The sequence below is a fragment of the Monodelphis domestica genome, chromosome 1, assembly GCF_027887165.1.
Source record: "Monodelphis domestica isolate mMonDom1 chromosome 1, mMonDom1.pri, whole genome shotgun sequence".
Taxonomy (NCBI): domain Eukaryota; kingdom Metazoa; phylum Chordata; class Mammalia; order Didelphimorphia; family Didelphidae; genus Monodelphis; species Monodelphis domestica.
This window is the reverse complement of record NC_077227.1, coordinates 316,558,619-316,581,143: the sequence shown is the minus strand read 5'-3', so window position 1 is coordinate 316,581,143 and position 22,525 is coordinate 316,558,619. Positions and strand designations below refer to the sequence as shown.

Sequence of the window (22,525 nt, the reverse complement as noted above, 5' to 3'; positions counted from 1 at the left end):
AGGTGGTCCAGTGAATAGAGCACCTGGCCTGGAGCATTTTCCTGAATTCAAATCTGATCTCAGACACTTTCTAGCTGTGTGACACTGAGTAAGTCCCAAATGGGATCATGAAGAATTCCAATCTGGCCTCAGACACATACTAGCTATGTTACCCTGGGCGAGTCATTTAACCCTGCTTGCCTCAATTTTCTCATCTATAAAATGAACTGCAGAAGGTATAGCAAACTACTCCAATGTCTCTGAAAAAAAAAAAGTGAGATCACAAAGAGTTCAAATATGTCTGTCCTCAGACTCTTACTAGTTGTATGACCCTGGGAAAATCACTTAATCTTGTTTGCCTCAGTTTTCTCATGAACCAGAGAAAGAAATATATCTTTGCCAAGAAAATCCCAAAGGAGGTCATAAAGAATTAGGCACAACTGAAGCAACTGAACAACAAAATTGCTTCCCCATTAACTCAGGTCTCATCTCCTTCACAAAACTTTCCATGATCATTCTATGGTCATTGGTCTTTCTCAAAACTAGATGTCTCTGAGAGACAATGATAGGGCTTTGCATTTGAACTAGGTAGACCTGAATTCAAATGTTGCTTTAAACATTTGCTAGCTATATGATGAAAGAGTCCACTGCCTGATTTGTAAAATGAGGAGTTGGAAAAGATGACTTCAAAGATCCCTTCCAGCTCTAAGCCTATGAACCTCTCCTTCACTCCTATATGCTGCCTTGCATTATTCTCTTTTTTAGGTTTCAGTTCTCCATTACTAGTAAGAGTGGGAGGTCTCTGAATGCAAGACCTGGGTCTCAATCCTCCTCTGGTTCTCCCAGGCTTTGAAGGAATGACTTGTCTTTACTTTGTCCCTCAGATAACAGGGGACCACAGGGCTGAGCCCTCTGGGGAGCTCAGGAAAGATGTGTTAATTAAGTAACTCTGAGGACTGACTAATACAATTAACTGTCTCTCTTCTCCACTGGGAGTTTACACAGACTCAGTGAGTCAGACCAGTTTCTCAAACTTAAAGGCAATGAAGGGAAAACACAGACTTACTTATTAACCAGAGAGGTAAATTTCAGAGACATGAAGGTCCTTCCTACTTTGGACACAATGGGGTATAACATTCATTTCATTTCATTTTTATTCATTCATTCATTCATTCATTTGTAAAGCATTTATTAATCACCTAGTCTGTGAGAGGCACTATGGTAGGCTCTAGAGCTATGCTGTAATAGTTCTTCCTTCATTTTTGAAGAGGATCGATGACATCATGGGCTGAGATCTTGACTTTTGCATGAATAAGACTGAAGTGAGGCAGATTTGCACAGTCATCAGCCTAACTCTCTCTTCCAGAGCCATAGAAGTTCAAAGGCAAGGAAAAAAGTCAAGATATAAAGACAAATTTCTAAACTATCCAGCTCATCTGAGGGATTATCTGTTATCTGGCTCTTTCACTCATTAAATGACAAGGATTTCTACCAAAGAATCAGAGAGAAAGAAAACTCAACATCTGTCTGGCTAACTATTAGAAGCATGGATTTAATGTGGAAATACATGGTGATTATTGGCTCTACTTATTAGGAGATTTAGATCCGGAAGGATTTTAGGAGTTATCTAATCCCTTTCTTTAGGCCTAACTGACTTGTCCAAGGTCATGCAGTGTAATAATGAAAGTAAAATTATTAAATGTAATATTAATTTTTAAAAAGAGTGTGATCACCAATTATAAAAATAAATCTCCAGTCAGGAATCTGTTAGTAGTTCTTAACAATTAAGTTTGTAATGAAAATGGAAAAAAAGAAAAAAGGGAAATGTAGGAAAGGGTCAGAAAATATCACCTATATAAAATAATATCCTGAGCCAAATCAGGAAGCCCCAATCCAAAGCCACCAAAGTCCCCCCAAAACACTCAAGCACACAGCAGGCACCAAAGCTATTGCTATAGACCATCTTCTAGCACCACACCAACCCAGAGAGAGAAAGAGACCTCTCCTCACACACCATATCTTTTTATTCCTGTTCCCCAGCCATCACGCAAAGTACACACATAAAATAGGATGCAGGGTAGGACAAATTTAGGGAGTGGTTTTCTATCTATCCAATCCACCCTGTGATTCTATTGGGAGATGAGTCTGTTGAAATCTCCCAGATTTACATACCTAATCTCCACAATGAATTATTTTAAATAACCTCAGATACATAAAATATTGTACTATCTAAGAGAAAATTACAATAATCGGAGATATGAGAGAAATAAAAGAGAAAGAGAACAAAACCAATGATTGGTAGGCTCATTGACAAAAAGATAATTAGGGGGGCAATCTCCTCTGGCATAAAAGTTTACAATCAAAATAAGTGTGTTCAACCCCTTTCAGTTCAATTCATTACATCCCAACTTTCACTCTGGATCACTTGATGCAGTGTATGGTTTTTGTAGGCTTCTTTATGGTGCCTTCTCCAAACAGTTCACTTTCTCAACTTGGGGAGTTAGTGAGTCTCCTCTCCTGAAATTATTCTCAGAAAGAAAAAAAATTTAATTTTTAATTTTACAAAAATTATACAGCAGTAGTAAATAGCAGTAAACAGATACTTTTGTTTTGTTTATATTTCTATCTCTCCTGTCTCCTCCTCCCCAGAGCATAGCACATATCAATAGGTATTGCAGTTTAGGTGTTCTTATTTCAAAAGTGATTCCCCCTCCTCCCCATTAAATAAAGCATGCCATGATGTTCTATAACAGAAAGAGTCTTAGGTTGGAAATCTGGATACATTCTAATTCTAACTGGGACAGCAATTCAGTAGTTGACTTTGAATAAATAATTTCTTTCCAAGCCTGCTTCCCCTTCTATAAAATGAGAGTATTCAGCTGTTTGGTCTTTCTAAAGAGCCTTTGCAGCTCTGGATTTGACATTCTGGAATCTAAGAGATATTTCATATCTTTTAATCAATGGTCTTCTCATCCCCAGAGAAGTAGTATAGTCAGAAAATGCCAATAGCACTATAACGAGTTTTATTTTTCTAGACTCTTATCTCCCATCTTAAAATCAACACTGTATAATTGGTTCCAAGGAAGAAAAGCAGTAAGAGTTAGGCAACAGGGTTAAGTAACTTGCCCAGGGACACACAGCTAAGACGTTCTAAGGTCAAATTTGAACTCAGAACCTCCCATCTCTAGGCCTAGCTCTTAACCCCTGAACTATCTAGCTGCCTCCACTAATGAGTTTCTATGGGAAACTAGGGATGCATAGGCACGTGCCCAATCCATGAGGCCTCTCTTAAACCTTCCCTCCATAGACCAGAATGAAACACAATCCTGGGTTGAAAAGATGATGGACTTACCCCAGTGAGTATTGCTAAAATACAAACTAATACAGAAATATAAGCAGTGAACCCTACATATTTGGGTTAGGTTCATAATCAAAATCAAAGACTACAATAAGATATTATATCAAACATAAGCTTTATAGGAATGTCTACAAATGATCTTCCCCTTCTTTTTAATCGCATTTTTAAATATCTCTAGAATTCTCCTCCTAACTGTGCTCTGACTTCCCATGCCTCTGATGCAATCTCACTCTGGAACCTCCCCTAGGGTTGAGATCTCCTCGCCCTGGAGAGGTTCATCTTCTCTTCCAGTCTCCTTTTCTCATTGTTGAATTCCTCTCAGGACCACCATTTTTCAGAGGTTGACCAACCATCCTTCCCCCTTCCAGTTGAGATTCTGACTTTCTGGACTTCAGCACCATGCCCCTATATGTATCCTCATCCTCTTCCCCTTCTTTCCTTTAGGTCCTTTTTGTGTTTAGTTTTCCTTCATTAGGTAAACTCCTTAAGAGCAAGGAGACTTTTGTTTTGCTTATATTTCTATCTCTCCTGTCTCCTCTTCCCCAGAGCTTAGCACATATCAAGCATTTAATAAAGACTTAATCTTCTTTAATCCTTCTGTCCCCTCACTATCAGAGAATTGAGCCAAAGAATCATTGGTTCTTAGAGACCAAAGGGCCTCAGGAGTCATCTAGTGTAACCTAGAACTGAGCAGGAATTGTGTCTAATATATATCACTGACAAGCAGTCATTCAGGATCTATTCTAAGACCTCCAGTGATGGGAGAGCCTTACTTCTTCTTAACACTTCTAATTGTGAGAAATATTTTCCTTATATCAAATGAAAGTCTTTCAGCAACTGTCACTCATGCTCCTAGTTCTGCCTTCTAGGGCCAAAATAAATCTATTATTTTTCCTTTTTTTCCAGAATATTTTTTTCTAGACTGAATATTTACAGATTCTTTAAATGATTCTTATATGCCAGTGACTCCTATGGAAATATGGGGGTCCTCAAGACCTTTTCAGGGGGAGCCTGTGAGATCAAAATAATTTTCATAATAAAACTGGGGCATCTTAATTTCTAATATGGCAGACAACAATAGACTATAAACCATATAAACCAAGACTCTTGGAGGGAGGATCCTCAATAATTTTTAAGAGTCCTGATATAGAAATATTTGAAAACCTCTGTTGTATGAAACAATCTTTAGTCCTCCCACTCTTCAGTTCAGTGACCAGATCCACCTGGCTGAAGTCTAGTGGGAATATATCCTTCTTTGCCAGGTAAAGAGGTTACTAGAGTCTCAATTGGGAATAATAGATCACGTTCTCAAAGGGATTTTTAGGACCTGGGTTCCCTGCTCCCTGAAGACCCAATGGGGTTGGAGTACCTGTCCTTACACTTGGAAATCCTATAGACCAGAGGGATTAAAGGGCTTTGGGAAGACATTAGCTTGGATTAGTAAAAGTTTCCAGGTGTGTCTTATTTAGCGTAAGCCAAAAACTATTTGGTGCCTATTCTGAGTGGGGGGGGTGGGGGGGACTGAGATGGAGACTGGTGAACTTCCCAGTGAAACACCCTTTTCTTTCTCTCTTCAAAAATTAGTCTCATTAGCATCTAATGGATCCACCTAGATACAAGTGGAAAACAGAAGCCCTTCCTTGGGTTTGTGACTTGAAAACATGCCTCAGCCAGTGACCAGGGAGCATTGGCCCAGATATAAACTGAACCAGAACAGAGGATAGAGGAGCATGTGAGCTATTTTGAGAGAAGGGATTGTTTCATTCATTGTTTTGTATCTCCAGCCCCCAACAGAGTGCCTAGAATACAGTAGATGCTTAATAAAAATTGGTTCATTGATCTCCACCAGCTAGGGCTTGGGTTGAGTCCAGTATGAATATTTCCTTTTTTCCAGACACAGTAATGGAGCCATAGAATAAAAAAACATGGTAAGTCAACATTGTAAGAAGTATTTCAATCCCTCTGCAGCCTTTCTAGTCTTATGATACTTGATTCTCCTTCATACTCTTTTGCACAGACTGGGCCTCAGGTCTTCAATGCACTCTGGCCTTATTATCTCTGCTTCTTAGAATTTCTGTTGTCCTTCAAAGTTCTATCTTCTATATGAGGCCTTTACTGATAATTTTACACAACCCCTCCATCTAGTTCCAACTGCCATAGTGGCAAATCTATGGCCCACATGCCTAAGGGGGCACTCAGAGCCCTCTCTGTGGGCACATGTGTTGTTGCCCCAACACAGAGTTTGTCAGAGTTACTAGAAAGCTAGAGGGATGTGGGACCAGGCTGCTCCTCTCCTCCTCTCCACACATGCTTGAGGATGTCACCCATCCCACTAAAAGGTTTGTCATCACTATTGTAGGGCCATCTCCCCCCACTCCCCAAAAATTAGCATTTATTTCATATAGCCAAATATATATATATATATATATATATGTAATAGGGAGCTAGTAGAGTTGATAACAAGGAGTTTTCTAATTGGCTCAGAGCTGGAAGGACTAATGGCAGTTATAAAAGAATTTAAATTCAGAAGATCAATATGCCTTTCCATCAGCCCTTTTTGTACTTCTCTTTTCCCTGGCAACTTCTGAGGGAGAAGGATTGCTTAGGACATGCAGAAAGGGGAGGGGCAGCAGGCCCTGTCTCCCACCCTGCTTTGATGTGGTCCTGAAGGAATGGTAGCTCTGTTTTCTTTGATCTCTTTGTGTTTATTCATTCCTGATCCTAGGTGAGTGAGTATCTGGAGATGAAGTTGACCAGGTTATGACCTTGTGAGTTTCAAAAGGTCAGAAAAAATATGCAAGGATTCCTCAACACCCTCAGTGGTGGAGATCTCTGGAGCCAGTAGAGATAGCAGCTGAGTCTGGTGAATGAGGAGCCAGATCTGAGGACCCTGTCAAACAGTATATCAAGCTGGCAGTCAAAACACCCCTTCCTTCAAGGAGTTAACTCAGATGGATAATAGAGCCAAGAAATACCCCATATCTTCCCTACAAATATGCCTTATTATTTTTACACTTTAAGTTTCAACTCTTGCTCCCAAAGGACTGAAAATGCCCCCATTTGAGATTTTAAAAAATAATCTGTCCTTTCTATACCTTCTAGATAAATATCCCTTGGTAAAAGCTAATTGATATTAACTGGTTAATCCTTATGTAGAGGGAACACTGGATGGAGATTTTGAAAGACATTATTAGAAAATGCAGTGTTGGAATAGTAGCTGTTTCTTGGGACCCAACCTACCATTTATAGTAGGAGTGGACACTGCATACATACTCAAACACACATATGTAGCATGAGAGAGACAGAGAGAGAAAACCAGAGATAGAGACAAAGAGAAACAGAGACAGCCAGATGGAAAGACATAGAAAGCGATAAAGTTATAGAAAGATAGACAGAGACACAAAGAGGCCGAGATGGTGAATGGTGTAAAGGATAAAGATAAAGATGAAGAGCTAGCCTCTGAACCAAGAAGTCATGGATCCACTTTCTGGCTACATGACCCTGAGTAACTCATAACCTATCAGTGCCTTAGACAACTTTCCAAAACTCTAAATTGCAGAAAGGACAACACTCAGTACAGATAGAAGGATCTACCAATAACTATGAAATCATCTCTCCCAAAAGAATATATAATTTCCTTGAAGGCAGACATACTTTCATTTTAATGTTTGTATCCCTTAGTTCCTAGTGTGGTACCAGGCACATATTAGAAGTTTATAAATAGCTATTTGTTGATTGATTTTTCATTGATAGAATACAGAACATGGAATGCCAAGCTTGGAAGGAGTCTAATAACACAAAATGCAGAAAATCTAGTTTGAAGTTTTCAACTGCTAGGCCTAGCCACCCCTCTGCATTTTAAATGTACATTTGAGCTTTTTAAGTTAAAAAAAAAAGCCTAAAACATTCCTCAGTTGACAAATAGTCAAGGGATTATGAACCGACAGTTCTCAGATGAAGAATTTAAAATTATCTTTAGTCATATGGAAAAAGCTCCAAATCATTATTGATTAGAGAAATACAAATTAAAACAACTCTGAGGTGCTACCTCATATCCACAATACTGATTAATATAACAGTAAAGGAAAATGATAAATGTTGGAGGGGATATTGAAAATTGAGACACTGATACATTGTTGGTGGAGCTATGAACTGATACAACCATTCTAGAAAATAATTTGGAATCATGTCCAAAGGGCCATAAAACTTTTGATCCAGCAATACTTCTACTAAGTCTATAAGAGATCAAAGATAGGGGAAAAGGACTTACTTAAACAAAAATATTTATAGCATCTCTTATTGTGGTGTCAAAGAATTGGAAACTAAAGGGATATCCATCAGTTGGGAAATGGCTGAACAAGTTGTAGTCTATATGATTGTAATGAAATACTAGTACACAATAAGAAATGATGAACAAGAAGATCAGAAAAAAAGCTGAAAAGACTTATATGAAATGATGCAGAGAGAAATGAACAGAACTAGGAGAACATTAACAACAGCAATAAAGTATGATGATCGGTTGTGAATGACTTAACTATCATCAGCAATACAAGGATCCAGGACAACTCCAAGGGATTCATAATGAAAAAGACTATCCTCTGCTCTTGAAGGAACTAACAACGTCTCAATGAAGATTGAAATATGCTATTCTAAAAAAATGCTAGGGGACAGCTAAGTGGCTCAGTGGATTGAGAGCCAGGCCTAGAGATGGGAGGTCCTGGGTTCAAATTTGACCTCAGACACTTCCTAGCTGCGTGACCCTGGGCAAGTCACTTAACCCCCATTGCCTAGCCCTTACTGCTCTTCTGCCTTGGAACCAAAACACAGTATTTATTATAAGATGGAAGGTAAGGGTTTAAAGAAAAAAAGAAACTTTATTTCCTCCATAAATTTTTCTCTAGAGTAGATGATAAGTATCTTCTTTTACAACATGATGAACAGGGAAATATGTATTGTATAATTAATTACACATGTTCAACCTATATCATATTACCTGCCTTCTTGGGGAGGGGAGAGAGTTGAGAGAGAATAGGGATCACAAAATGTCAGAAAACAATTTTGAATATTATGCTGAAATGTAATCTGGAATAAAATAAATAAAATGTGCCTCATTAAAAAGACAACTCCTTTCTAAGAACAATATGAATCAGAAGCTTAAGGGGAATCGTTTTCAGGTCCAGAGATCTCAGACACGTACAAATCCTGCACTGGGGTGCCAGCCTTTTCTTGCCTTCCAAGGTGATAATGAACTAATCTGATATAATCTCATTCTGCTAATGGGCCAAAAGGAGAGAGGTCTAGGAACTCCTCCTGAATGACTTTCAATTTCCCCAACTCTAAGAGGTTAGAGCAGAGGCCTTCTGGAGATGGTAAATAAATGTAAGTTCATCTTTCTATTATACTTTATTAGCTTGTGTAAATTAAATAAAATAATAAAAGTCTGTTCACTAGGTTAGATGAAGTTGAAGTAAAATTACTGGTATAAATTTAACAGATGTGTATGTTTACTCACAAAAATATTACAATCATCATAATATCAAGATAATCACATATTTTTGTAGCACTTTAAGGCTTACAAATGGTTTTTATATATTATTTCATTTGATCCTCATAATAACTCTGTGAGGCAGTTGCTATTATTGTCATCCCCATTCTATAGAAAAGGAAACTTGGAGGCTTTGAAGCTTTGAGGCACTTCATGACTTGCTCAGTTACCAGTTTAGTAAAGTGAGGCTGAATTCCAAATCTGGTGCTTTGTCCACATTTCCAAGACAATGAAATTAATACTAATTTACTACCAGAACTACTGCTGCTGCTGCTGCTGCTGCTGCTGCTACTGCTACTGCTACTAATAATAATGGAATTTTAAAAGTTGTAATATTGAAAAGTTATCTCTAGAAAGAAGTTACTATCTCTATGTTAAAAGGTTGGAGATCTCTGGTCTACTATAACATACTCATTTTAAAGATACCAAAACTGAGGCCCACGAAGGTAAAGTAACTGCTTATAATAGCATCATCCTACCATATTTCTAATTATTAAATTAATTGCAATGAACTAATACCCTCTACATGCATAGTTTTGCAGTAGTGCCATTTTATGGGTGAGGAAAAGGGAGGAGCAGGCATAAAACCTGTTCTTAGGTAACCCAAAGTCTGTAGGAGATGGACTATTCTTGGAGGGTGGAGAATAAAGGTAGAGAGAAGTGAATATGGGTAATACCCTTGGGAAACTCCCAGTCTATGGGAAACAGAGTAGGATCAGATCTATATTTGATCTTCAGGAAGCTCATTGACTCATAGAAACAAGAGGGTGAAGCAAACACTTGGTCTTCGTCCTTGGGAGTGTTAGTAGGGTATATGCAAGAAGAAATAGAATGACAAACTAACTTATGAACATTTTTTTTAAACCCTTACCTTCCATCTTGGAGTCAATACTGTGTACTGGCTGCAAGGCAGAAGAGTGGTAAGGGCTAGGCAATGGGGGTTAAGTGACTTGCCCAGGGTCACACAGTTGGGAAGTGTCTGAGGTCAAATTTGAACCCAGGACCTCCCATCTCTAGGCATGACTCCCAATCCACTGAGGCACCCAGCTGCCCCCCTTATGAACATTTTTTAAGAATCCTTTGAGGGGTAAGAGGAGAGTTGGCCAGAAGGCAAAGGGAGGTGGGGCCATTTTCATCACCTATTTAAAGGGACAAGATATGTATCTGTGATTAGTTAGTGTCTGTAGTGGGTCTATTGCACATACCTATGTATCAAGCTCCAAAGGGTAGCCAACCTTCCACATGTTGTCTAGATGATTTGCTATATGGCCCAGTTGTAGCATCTCCTAGAGATAAGAATCATAGAGACACTGACTCTCGGATCTGGGAAGGGCAAGCATATTCTCTGTCACTTGAGTTTATAACTTTCAAATCATCTTTGACTTCCCTCTCTCACTTCCCTTTAGTCAATCACTTGTGCCATACTATGGCAACTACATCTCCAGCATCTCTTATATCCCAATGCTTCCTCCTTAATTCCATTGAACCCTAATTCAAGCTGTCATCTCCCCTCATCTAGACTGTTAAAGAGCACTGGATTTGAAATCAAAAGACCTAGGCTGAAATCCAGTCTCTGCCACTTTATGGTATGATCTTGATAAAATCAATTAGCCTTCCTGGATCTCAGTTTCCTCACCTCGAAAATGAAGGAGTTGGACTAGATCATCTCTAAAGTCTCTTCTAGTCCTAAATTTATGAGCCTCTGGCTACTGCAATAATAGTCTTGGATGAGATTTACTTCTCTTCCCCATCTCTCCTAAATACCTATTCCAGCCTGAACATACTACCTGAGGAATCTCCCAAAAGACCACACCACTCCCTCATTTAAAAAACATTAGTGATGCCTTATTGTTTACTGAACAAAGATTAAATTGATCCTGATATTCCAGGGGAATCCAGCTTTATTCTAACCTGACTTTCTCACTTCCTCTCACACTACTTCATTCTACCTTTCAGTCAAACTGAATTACATTATGTCCTTCATTCTCATGCAACCCTCTTGTATTTCCAAGTCTTTGCCACGTCATCCCACATGGTCTCTCACATCCCACCCCATGCCTAGAATGGATTTTCCTTCAATCGCTATTGAGTCTCTCTTTTGAAGCTCCAACTGGAATGCTAAGTCTTCCATAAAGCTTTCCTTGGCCTCCCCAATTGAAAATGATCCCAGTTTCATCAGCTTTTTTAAAACTATCCTTGCCTGGCCTTTCTCTCTTTTACCCTTCTTTATCTCAGTTCTCCCTTATGTTATTGCTATTCCCATTGATATCTTCCTCATGATCAACTTGTAAGTTCATTGAGGATTGGGTCTGTGAATTCTTTATCTTTATATTGCCTGACATCTTTGACAAATCCAGAGGTTGTCTGGTCCAATGTGCTTACAGAAGTCTCCCTGGATGAAGTGAATCTTCTTGGGGTCAGATGACTATCAGGATGAGGGGAATCCAGATCCAGATAGGATTTGAAAGGTACTCCTCTAGATAAGACCAGAGCCAGTTTTCTCATCAATCTACTTTGGTCTCCTTCCCATCTCCCCCAAGACAATGATCTACTTTAGGTTCTGTGAAGGGTTGAATTGATTAAAGCCAGACTACCCACAAAACCTCCCCCATGTGGTTTTTGCAATCATCTCAGCCTTTAATATGGGGCTCAGTATTCTTTTAAAAATTCTCATGTCAAGAAAACCCCAACCATTACCTGCAAATACCATGATTATGTGTTTTTCACTCAACCAACATTTATGTAGCCCCTTTCCTGGGCCATATTCTTCTATCCAGGATTCTAATGGATACCATTTATTGTCTAAATGTCTAAATGACTTATAGTCCTAGAGACTGGACCGTCTTGGATGAAGGAGGAGAAGAGAGGCCAGGATACCAAATTTCCATCAAAGGGTTATGGGGAAAAACTATACTTTTGCTCAGAAACTTCAGCTGTGTTTAAAATATGGAGCTGAGTCCTAGGCAGAAACTAGAAGCCAGAGACTCCTAAGCAAAATCCCCTGGCCTCTCCAATACTGCTGCCCATAGGTAGCCCTACCAAGTCCCATACTCTGTTCTCCAGGGGTTAAGGAGAAAAGGGGAGTCAGAAAAACTTGATCTTGGACAATTCATCTAATGTCTTTGAACCTCAGTTTCCTCATCCATTAAATGGAGATGGAGTTGGACTAAACAACCCCTGAGTGACCTTCTGGATCTCTAAATTTAGGAGATTCTGGACAGGAAATGATAGAAGACCCAGTCCTCTTACCTCAATCGTGCCCTCTTCATGGAGGACACTGACTATTCCTAGATATTAGCAAAAGACATGGGGCTGTACGTTGACATAATAGATATAGTGTAATGGACAGTAAATTCAGGAAAATTTGAGTTTAAATCCTGCCTTGGGCATGTAAAAGCTGTGTGTCCACCTGGATAAGTCACTTAACATTTCTATGCCTTGATTTCTTCACATGTAAAATGAAGGGTTTGGACTCTAACTATAAATCTAGGATCTCATCCTATGACTATTAGAGGCACATTATCCAGAGGCAGAAAGGAAGGTGTATGTAGAATATAACCTATGTGTTGTAGGAATATAGTTAGGGATGTAGATTTGTCATATGTTCAGTGATTCTCTGACTTCCTTTAAGGAATATCAGGCTATGCAGATGTCCTCAGGGTTCATCAACTTGGCAATGCAGATACCTGATTGCCACAAAGATGAGCCATGGGGCCCTTTTGGTGGAAAGTAGCCAAGATTAGGCAATTTTAAGTCCTATTTCTCTGTGCCTGATCCCCTGGAAGCAGTTCTCACAACCTGTTTAAGGATGTATCTTCTCCTCCCCTTCTCCCACCCTTTAACTTCCCACACTAAGACAACTTCTCAGGCCACCCAAGGATTCAACCCACTCTGTAGCAGCATGTTGTAGCACTGATAGCCCTGAATTCAGCATGTGGTTCTATGGGACCTTCTACAAATTCCCTTAACCTCTCCAGGGCTCAGTGTTCTCTCTAAACCTCCTATGTCAAGAAAACCCCAGCAATTACAGGCATGTCTGTGTATGGTGTGCTTTCAACTCAACCAAAATCTCTGTAGCCCTTTCCTGAGGGGCTTCTTCTATACAGTACTCGAAGGGTTGCTGTTTATTGTCTTTAAGTGATTCATAATGATAGAAACCAGACCTGTGTTTCATTGATAAAGGAAATTCTTGAGTAAGAAAATCCATCCAATGCAAGTCTGCACTTTTTCTTTTTCTTTTCTTTCTTTTTTCCTATACACCCTTACTCTCCATCTTGGTATCAATACTATTTGTTCCAAGGTAGAAGAGCAGCAAGGGCAAGGAATTAGGTGATTTGCCCAGGTCACAGAGCTGGGCAGAGTGTCTGAAGTCAAATATGAAGTCAGGATCTCCCCTCTCTAAGCCTGGCTCTCTATCCACAGAGTCACCTCGCTGCCCCATATCCACACCTTTTTGCAGCTTATCTCTTAGTGGGTTACCAGAGCACTGAGAGATTAAGAGATTTGCCCAGAGTTACAGTCAGTATGTATCAGAAGCAGAATTTGAATCCAGGTCTTCCTGGTTCCAAGATTAGATATCAATCCACTGGACTACCACCACACAGTCTCTTATAGACTATAATTGTCTTATACCCTTCTAGAATGTTGGTAAAGTGCCCTAAAACACCTTATAATCTAAATCTCTCTTGAACAGATTAGGAAATGAAGACCCAGAAAGAAGAAACAAAGGTAAAAGTAGAAAGACAAGACCCCAAACCAGACTGTTTCATTCTAAGCTTTGTGCTAGTTCTACCAAATAATGAACAGTAAAACCTATGGTCCACAGACCCTGGAGGGTTATGGAATTGTTGCAAATCTTAAGTGACTGCATATACTAAGTAAGCAAACATGCCTTCTGCAGAATGAATAAACAATACATCTAGAATATACATGCATTACCCTTTTAAAAAGCAAGTAGATGCCATTGGGGCTAATAAAATGAAAAACCATTTTAAAAAACTGGAGAATTCATTGAACATTTTAGTCATTACATTTGCCACCACATTTTTATTCTAACATTGAAATCCTCAAGGTACCACATGGGGAACAAAGAATGCCATTGAAGTAAGTCAACAAAGGAAGATAGGAAGATAGGTTAGATCAGACTCTCAATGGAGGATCATGCAGGAGGCAAAACAACTTTTAGTGTGGTGAGGCATCCACCCACAGGATACCTGAAGGAGGGGATGATACCAAAGGCTTATAAAAAAATAAAGGAAAAATATAAAGCCTTTCAATCATTGTCATAGCCCAAAAGTCAGCCAAGAGCTGTCAATAACTAGTGATCTATCTGCCTACCTATATTTCCACTTCTCCAAAATGTTTATGAGAACAATCTACATATACTTCAAAGGTTTCTTTGATGAAGAAGGAAATGGGAAAGAGGGAAGGTTTATGTAAATGATATTGTACAGCAGCCCACACTTTTGGCAACTAAGTGAAAGGTTTACACAACAAGATCCCATTGTCCTTGTTTGTAGACTATTTAAAAAGGATTTATCTCCATAGGACAAAACCCTTTCTCAAAGACTCTCCTCAGGCAAGGGGTCTTCCAGGTATGTGTCAAAATCATAAATGCTTCCTTGAGATATCTAACAATAGAGATAACTTTGTTCAACAGCCTAATGAAATTGAACATCCAGCAAGTAAACAATAATGTGAATGTTCTCACTGAAGGTGTTTGTCACTGTCAATGGAAATACCCATCATAAAATCAAAATCAAAAAGAAGTTCCCTGGAGAACATAGATTTAGAACGGAATGGGATTTCCAAAGTCAAATCCAACACCGTCACTTTACAGATCAGGAAATTGAAGTCCAAAGTGGTTAAGTGACCTTAAACATCAAAACTAATTTTCAGACCCAAGTATGAAACCAGTGCTCTCTGTCACACAATACTAGCAGTAGGAGGTGGAAATGTCATCCAGTTGCTCTCATTTGTTGCATTTTTTCTTATTGCACCAAGTCCTGCTGCCCTGAAAAGCCTCTTCTATAAGATCCATAATCACTAAAAAAAATTGCCCAACCATCCACACAGGAAAAATCAAGTGGATGAAGAATATCTATTATTCAGGCAACTGATTGATTGCAAATCATCAATGGAGGTCAATGATTTAGAATCAGAAATGAGCAAGAAAAGGAAAACTACTAAGTCAACAAGTAAATACAATATTTATTAAATGTTAGACACTGTGCTAAGTGATAGAGATACAAAGAAAAGTAAAAACAGACCCTGTTTTCAAAGATTTAAAAATCTAATTAGTTGTTCAAGCTGCCTTTGTGAAATTTCACCATCCTTTTAAAGGTTCTGAGCTTCTCCCTGAAGGGCTCTTTTTTTTAAACAGTGCTTTTCTTCTGATGATGATTTTTGGTTAAATATCACAAAATTCTTGTCTCTAGTGTTGAATTTGAGGATCACTTAAAGATTGATGGAAATAGTTGTGATGAGCAGGTTGCAACATGTTCAAAGTGAGGACTCATACGGCTGAAGTAGTGTAAAGAATGTCATCTAAGAAATGTCTGATTGGAAAGACATATGGGCAGGTGATAGTGATAGCAAAGGATAACTGAAAACCAGAGCCTGTATACTCTATTGTTATCCATTCTTCATTATACTTTGCTCTGGGCTCAAATCTTAGCTCTCTTGACTCTTCCACTTACTTGCCAACAGCTTGGAGGTGTTGCTACTCCTGGAGTCCTTTCATTTTATTGGTGAGTTCCACCATTTATACTGAAGACCACTAGTTCATCAATCACTCAGGACATTCATGCTCACTTCCCTCTTAGATCCTCTCTTGACTCTGGACTTTTTATCTTGTCTTACTGAAGTAGCCTTAACCCCACTCTTCAGTTTCTTTTTCCATATTGTCTTCCCCATCATCACATGTTTCATTATCACATATTTTTGTTTGAATTTGTATCTCCCACATTTAGAAAAGTATATGACACAAAGTTATTATTATTTGTCCTTTGCTTGAAAGTGAACCAATAACAAATTGTCTGGTGGATAAACTGGATTTAAGTGTAGTAGATTCACATAAAGTTATCAGCTTCACTTTTTCTTTCAGAGCCATTAAAGTCCAGCGGCAAGTCAAAGTCAGGATGACTAGCATTGGTCTGGGTCAGAGTGGAGGAACTTGGCATCTTTGATGTCTAATTATGCTCTCAGTTCTCCACAGGGCCATCATGGAACAAATTGTTCTCATCCACCCATTCAGCCAGGGGGAGCCTTTATATGCTTGGAGTAGACATCTCCCCAACCCACTTACAGTTACCTTCAACCTAGTTTAGCCTGCCAAGACAGTTTTTTTTTTTAATTTAACCAAGGCAGTTTTAATGGAGTATGACCACCACATACAATTGGAGTCACAGGTGAGAGCTAGGTGAAAGGTGAACACCAAAGTTAAATGAGAAGTCCTGACAAGGACTCAGCAAGTCCTTATACCAGAGGTGTACACCTCATACACCCCCTGACACTTAGTAACTGCTTAATAAATCTTCTATTCATCCAAATAATGTGGAGACCTAGAGGTAGGTCTTCCCACTCACCCATTCCCACCCACCCCCACCCCCAAGAACAGGTACAACTTTTGTGGAAGATTTACGAGAAGATATAAATAAAAGACAAACATGGAGAGCATGTGTAAGCTGGTGATAATCTGTATATTGACATTATTGGACATAATACCTACATAGATGGGATCCAGCAACATATAAAATAAGTGTTTCCTTAAGCACCAACTACAAATGGTATAACAACTGTCATATTGAGGGGGAGGGTCTAAATGTTTTTGACATTAGAAAGGAATCTTCATGCTAAAAACCATTTTTTCCATTGTAAAAATAAAAAGTGAACTGTAAAACTAATAATCAATGAATTGATTATTGATTATAAAGTAATTTAGTGGGGACAGCTGGGTAGCTCAGTGGATTGAGAGCCAGGCCTAGAGACGGGAGGTCCTAGGTTCAAATCTGGCCTCAGACACTTACCAGCTGTGTGCCCCTGGGCAAGTCACTTAACCCCCATTGCCTAGCCCTTGCCACTCTTCTGCCTTGGAATCAATACACAGTATTGATTCCAAGACAGAAGCTAAGGGATTTAAAAAAATGATTTAGATACTCTGCTTTCTGTGCTTACAAAGTATCTTCAGTTTATATCAGTGAAGTGAAGATCATAAATGAACTTCTCTTCAGGGCCAGGCATGAGGATGCTAAGGAGACTTTTGTTATATAATAATTAACTATTTATTGAAAATAAATAAGGATAAAAATAAAATATATAAGTATAAAAAAGGATTTCTAACTCTAAGGGATTCTAACTCCATTCAAATAAAACTCCCTGGTTCCACAAGGAACTGCTTCTCCTATTTCCACAGGCTACACTGATCCTTCCTGATCTGACTAACCCAAATTTTTATTATTCTAAAAAAACTAACAATATTATCCTTATAATTCTTAACTTTGTCTCCAAGTTATAAAAAGAACAAAGGCTATCTGGCTGAGCCTCAGCAAGAACCAAGTTAGGACTCTGAGCCTTAGCAGACTCAGAGTCCAAAACAAAGACCAGGTATTTCTTTGGTCTTCTCAGAATTAAAACAATCTATAAAAACAGCAATTGATAGTCACTAGTGTTTCCTAAGTTGGGAAAAGAAAACATTTAGCTACTTCAGATCTTTCCCTCCTTTCCTTCTACCTCAGACAGGAGAGAGAGAAAAGATGTTACCTCCTCCAAGCACTCAGAGAGTCTCTGACTCTACCAACTGCCAAAGAGCAACTGTCACAGAAAACCATTAGACTTGAAATTGAAACTCTGTCTCAGCTCTGTTTGAAACTTCAATTCTTTCTCAAGTCAGCTTCTCTACTTCCTATCACTAAACTAATATTACAAACTTAATTTCAAATATCATCCTTATACTATGAAGGCTCAAGCTTTTTCTAGGAAACTTATCCCATCAATTTTCCAACTGGGAGAAAAGTATCATTCTATTTCTTCTATGTCTAGTATAATGAAAAATCAAACCTCTGTACTCTTCCTTAGATGATAAGTAAAGAATAGGAGTAGCCCACTCTAGGATGGCAGAAAATAGTGGAGATGCAAGGCCAGGAAGACTTTTCCTGTTGTTGGCATCTTTCGTAGGTAAACATCCACCATTTGCAAATGGCTTCCATCAATGGCTCTTGTATAAAAAAGTTTCCAATGGCAGTTATCATTGGTGGCTCCCATCACTGTTGTTCTCAGTAGTGATTCTCTATAGTCTGGGGATACATAGATCTTCCCAGAAATAGCTAAATAAGGGAAGAGTTTGCATGAGGTTATCAGTGATATAGAACAATGGAAATAAGCCATGGTACTGGGGTCAAGTAATGTGAGTTCAAATCCCACCCTGACATTTATTTTAGTCACTGGGAGAACTAATATTAATGTTACTAATTCCTGATCCTGTTGTTGTTAGTTGTTGTTGCCATTCAGTTATTTTAGTCATGTCTGACTCTTCATGACCCCATTTGTAGTTTTCTTGGCAAAGGTACTAGAGTGGTTGGCCTTTTCCTTCTCCAGCTCATTTTACAGATGATGAAACTGAGGCTAACAGGGTTAAGTGGCTTCCCAGGGTCACACAGCTAGTAGCAGATTTTAACTCAGGAAGATGGGTCTTTCTGACTCCAGGCCTGGCACTCTACTCTGACACCTAGCTGCTCTAATGCTAAAACCTGCTACCACAAAAGTATTCTTCTTGTTGTGAGGCTCCATCATTTACCATATTTTATCCCCCAGGTGAAAGAAAATTCCTATAAAGTTCTGGAACTCCTTCCTACCTACTCATTCCTGTAAGTCAGAGGAGCTGAAGAGTTTTTTTTTTTTTCTGTCTCTACAAAGACCCCAGGTTTTGGCCCTGGACTTCAGTCTTTCCAGAGTTATAGCCAATTTCTTGCTTCTCCTCTTCTTAGAGACCACTCAGAGAATTGTCTTAGGATCCCTCCACCAGAACTTTCACTTTTCATCTCTTACTAACTCATTCTTGATCCTTCAGTCCCATCCTTAAAGCCCCGTAGCCCATTATTTTCTCATTCTTTGGCCCTGATTTGTTTCTCTGGACTTGGGAGATCTGTTATCCAACTCCCTTAATTATCTCTTCCCCCTCTATAGATCTTGTGGTTCTTTCCCAACACTCATTTCCCTTTTCACTCCATCACCATATATTCTAGTTCATAAGAGAGTGTTTTCCAAAGCTAATTCACAAGGGAAAAGAGAATAAACAATCCAGAAATAACACATCAGGCTAAAATGATTAGAAGTATGTAGACCAGACAACTACCCAGTCTCAGATTAATGGTCCACAAAGCTTTCTTATCTAATCCTTAGCTAAAGGCGTGACCTGACTTGGCCTGACCTGGCCTGGCCTGGCCTGGCCTGGCCTGGCCCAGTCTAGTTCTTCCTCCCCTCCCAGGTGTGGTGAATCTATCTGGCTCATGACTTCAGACAAGAATAATGTCTTCATCCCCTGCACAGCTTCCAACTCCCCAAATACACACAACAAACAGGGGATACGCAGCAAGAATACATAGCGTCTATTGAGGGAAAGCCATTGGCTCTGTTAATTAACAAGGGAAAATTGTAAAAGGTTATCAGAGGCCTCGAAGACTCCATAAAATCTCAGGTTTATGTACAATACTGTCCTTCAGGGAGAGAGACTGTTAGCTTGCTCAGCAAAATGACATAAATAAATCTGTATCTGGAAAGGTAGATCTGTATAAAGAAGGTTACATGTTTTGTGCAGGCATTCGCACTTGTGTGTGTGTGTGTGTGTGTGTGTGTGTGTGTGTGTTCTTGAATGTGGCAATGGGAATACACAAAAAAGTTAATTTGAGAGGCAGAATATTATGAAAGAAACAGTATTTACTTGGAGCAAGAAGATCTGGATTCAAATTCTGCTCCAGAAACTGTGTTACCTTCAGCAAGTAAGTTAACTTCTTGGTTTCCTTCTCTGGCAAATGTAGATGATGACAGCTCCCACCTGAGATATTATAAGGTCCACAGGAGATATTTTTGTAGAAATTTATGCAAACTTGAAAGTATCCTGTATCAGCCATTGTTATTATTTTAACTGTTCTGAAGTCCCTCAGTTAGGTAATCAATTCCATATAAATAAATAAAATGTATCGATTCAAACCAACCTTCAAATAAAGGGTTTTCTGAGGATGAGACCTTGTGTGAAGGATCCAGCCAGGTGTCTTAGCCCTTGTTCAGTGGAAAGAGGTTCTGGACTCAGCTATCCCATTTGGATCCAGTCCAACTGACTTTTTTCCTTTTTTTCACCTTTCCCTAACTTCTGAACTTTCTTTATCCCCAAACTCTAAATTTTCACTTTTTCCTGGTTTCCAAATCTACTTTATCCATGGACCCCAAACATGGATCCCTGAGCTTCCTGAGACTTCCTGGCTCTTGTACTGATGGTAGTCCCGGGGCTTATAGAGCTCCCATACCTAAACCTAGTTTTGCTTCCTCTTTCTCTTTGCCTTACTCTCTATACTCACTCCAGATCTCAAGAGCATGCTTTATAGATTTTATTCAGATGGAAAAAGAGACTATATAAATTCAGAACTAATACTCCAGAGGAAAGCACCAAATGTATCAATTAGTGTCATCTAAGTTTTGTCATTTAGGCTCAGAATCATCTAGTTAGAGCTGGAGGAATTTCAGAAATGTTTTATTCTTAGTTAATCGTTAACTAAGTTCCTTAGTCCCATCTTGGCCTTATCATGATCTTGTTTAGGATGCCTCGTCAGAGAAAATGGTATTTTCAGTCTCAGACTAGTGGAAGATCTAGGTTAAAGAGGAGTAAGGGACTAAGCTGGTGGAAGAGATGAGATACTCCAAAGAGATCTTGGCCTTGAGATCCCATGGAGGTCTTATCAATTTATCCTGATCTGTGGGCTTCTGTACTGAGGAGCAATGAGCTCCCCATCACAGAAGTCCTTCAAGGATGCTATAAGACCACTTGTCAGAAATGTTATAATGGAGATTCCTCCTTCTGGGAAGCTTGGGAATAGAAACCTGTCTCTTGTTCTTCCAATGATGAGATCATATTTCTTCTCTGAGGTTAGAGTGATGATTATTAGTCACAACCAGGAACTGGGGTAGCCCATACTTCCAAAGAAGTCCATGCCATCAAATAATCACCCAATCAGTAAACATTTGGTAAGTGACTACTTTGGGGCAGCCACTATGCTTCACATTGTAGATAGAAAAACAAAAATAAAACAATGACTGCCCTTACACTAGCTTACACTAAATCAAGGATCTGAAAGTCTTGTGGTGATACTTCTTACTTTCCATCTAACTCTGAACTTCTATGGAGATATAAGGAAGAATGGGAACAAACATACTTATTAAGGACTTATTATATTCTAAGAACTGTACTAAGTACCTTACAAATATTATTTCATTTGATCCTAATAATTCTAGAAGGTGGGTACTATTATTATTCTAATTTACAGTTAAGGAAAACGAGTCAGAGGGAGGTTAAGTAACATCCTAGATTCCACATTTCCTATAGCTTCCCAAGCCCAATGTTCTATTCACTGTGTCATCAAGCTGTTTTATATATAACCAAATGTAAATAGTGGCCTAAAAAAATAAATAAATAGTGGCCTCTTCTGTAAGTTCAAAAATAGACTGCAATAACTTCACTACAAAAATACCCAAAGACAGTCCATCATCTAATATAAAGGTTTTCTGCCATCTTTATTCATTCCTCTGCTTCCAACCCCAGCAAGACTCAAAGAATCCCCAAGGATGGGCAATGCATCTCTTTTTCCTTCTATTTTTTTCTCACTTGGCATAAAAGGCAGATAGGCACAGCTTTTCCTATACAAATATTTTTCTGAGCAAAAGGGAAGCTCTTTGGAGATCAAAAATGCCCAGAGTGCTAACCTTTGACACTATCCAGGAACTAGATTGAAGCCTGGAGGAGTCCCCAGCCTACCTCAGGACTGGATTACATACAACCTATGGTTCTGGCCTGCCTATTCAGCTCTGATGCTCCCTGTTAGTTTTGAAGGAATCTTGCTTGAAACAGCAAATCAGAGGTAGTACTGATTAAAATTAATAGGGCTGAAGGATCAGTGCTGTGTTTTATGTAGGGTTTAAAAGATTAAAGATTTTCAGATAGTCACACTGTACACAAATCACATTTTGCAAGCTTCTCTGGGAAGAACTCCCAGTGAGACTCTTAGAGCAAGTTAAAGGCACAGCTTTATTTAATTTAAAAAAAAATGATAAAGCAAAAATGAAGGTACCTTCGAATTCTTCTGCACCTTGAATGGGGTTAAATCCTAATTCTGTTTGCTCCATCCTATTTTCCAGTGAGTAAGCTGGGTCAGGAGAAGGCATCTGGATGAACCTCCTCTTAAAAAGAAAAGGACAAAAACAAAAAGTACGAAAAAGGACACTTTATAGTAAATGATAAGAATAACTTTCAATCCCCAGTGTCCTTTTAACCTGCCATGTGATGGTGCCCATGTGCCAGTGTGCTGGGTGAATGTAGGTTCTGATCTGAGTCTTCAGAGAGTGGTTGGATGGTTACTTATCCATGTTCCTTTTCTTCC

The 22,525-nt window shown here is 39.0% G+C and overlaps 1 long non-coding RNA gene across 1 annotated transcript; it reads right to left on the bottom strand.

Annotated features, from left to right (window-relative positions):
* Positions 1 to 224: 224 nt before the first annotated feature.
* Positions 225 to 22,319, bottom strand: LOC103096885 (uncharacterized). Its single transcript, XR_001626963.2, has 3 exons — positions 22,217 to 22,319; positions 10,088 to 10,168; positions 225 to 2,507 (listed from the first exon to the last, which is right to left on the bottom strand). It is a non-coding gene; the product is annotated as an uncharacterized LOC103096885 (long non-coding RNA).
* Between the last annotated feature and the right edge of the window lie 206 nt (positions 22,320 to 22,525).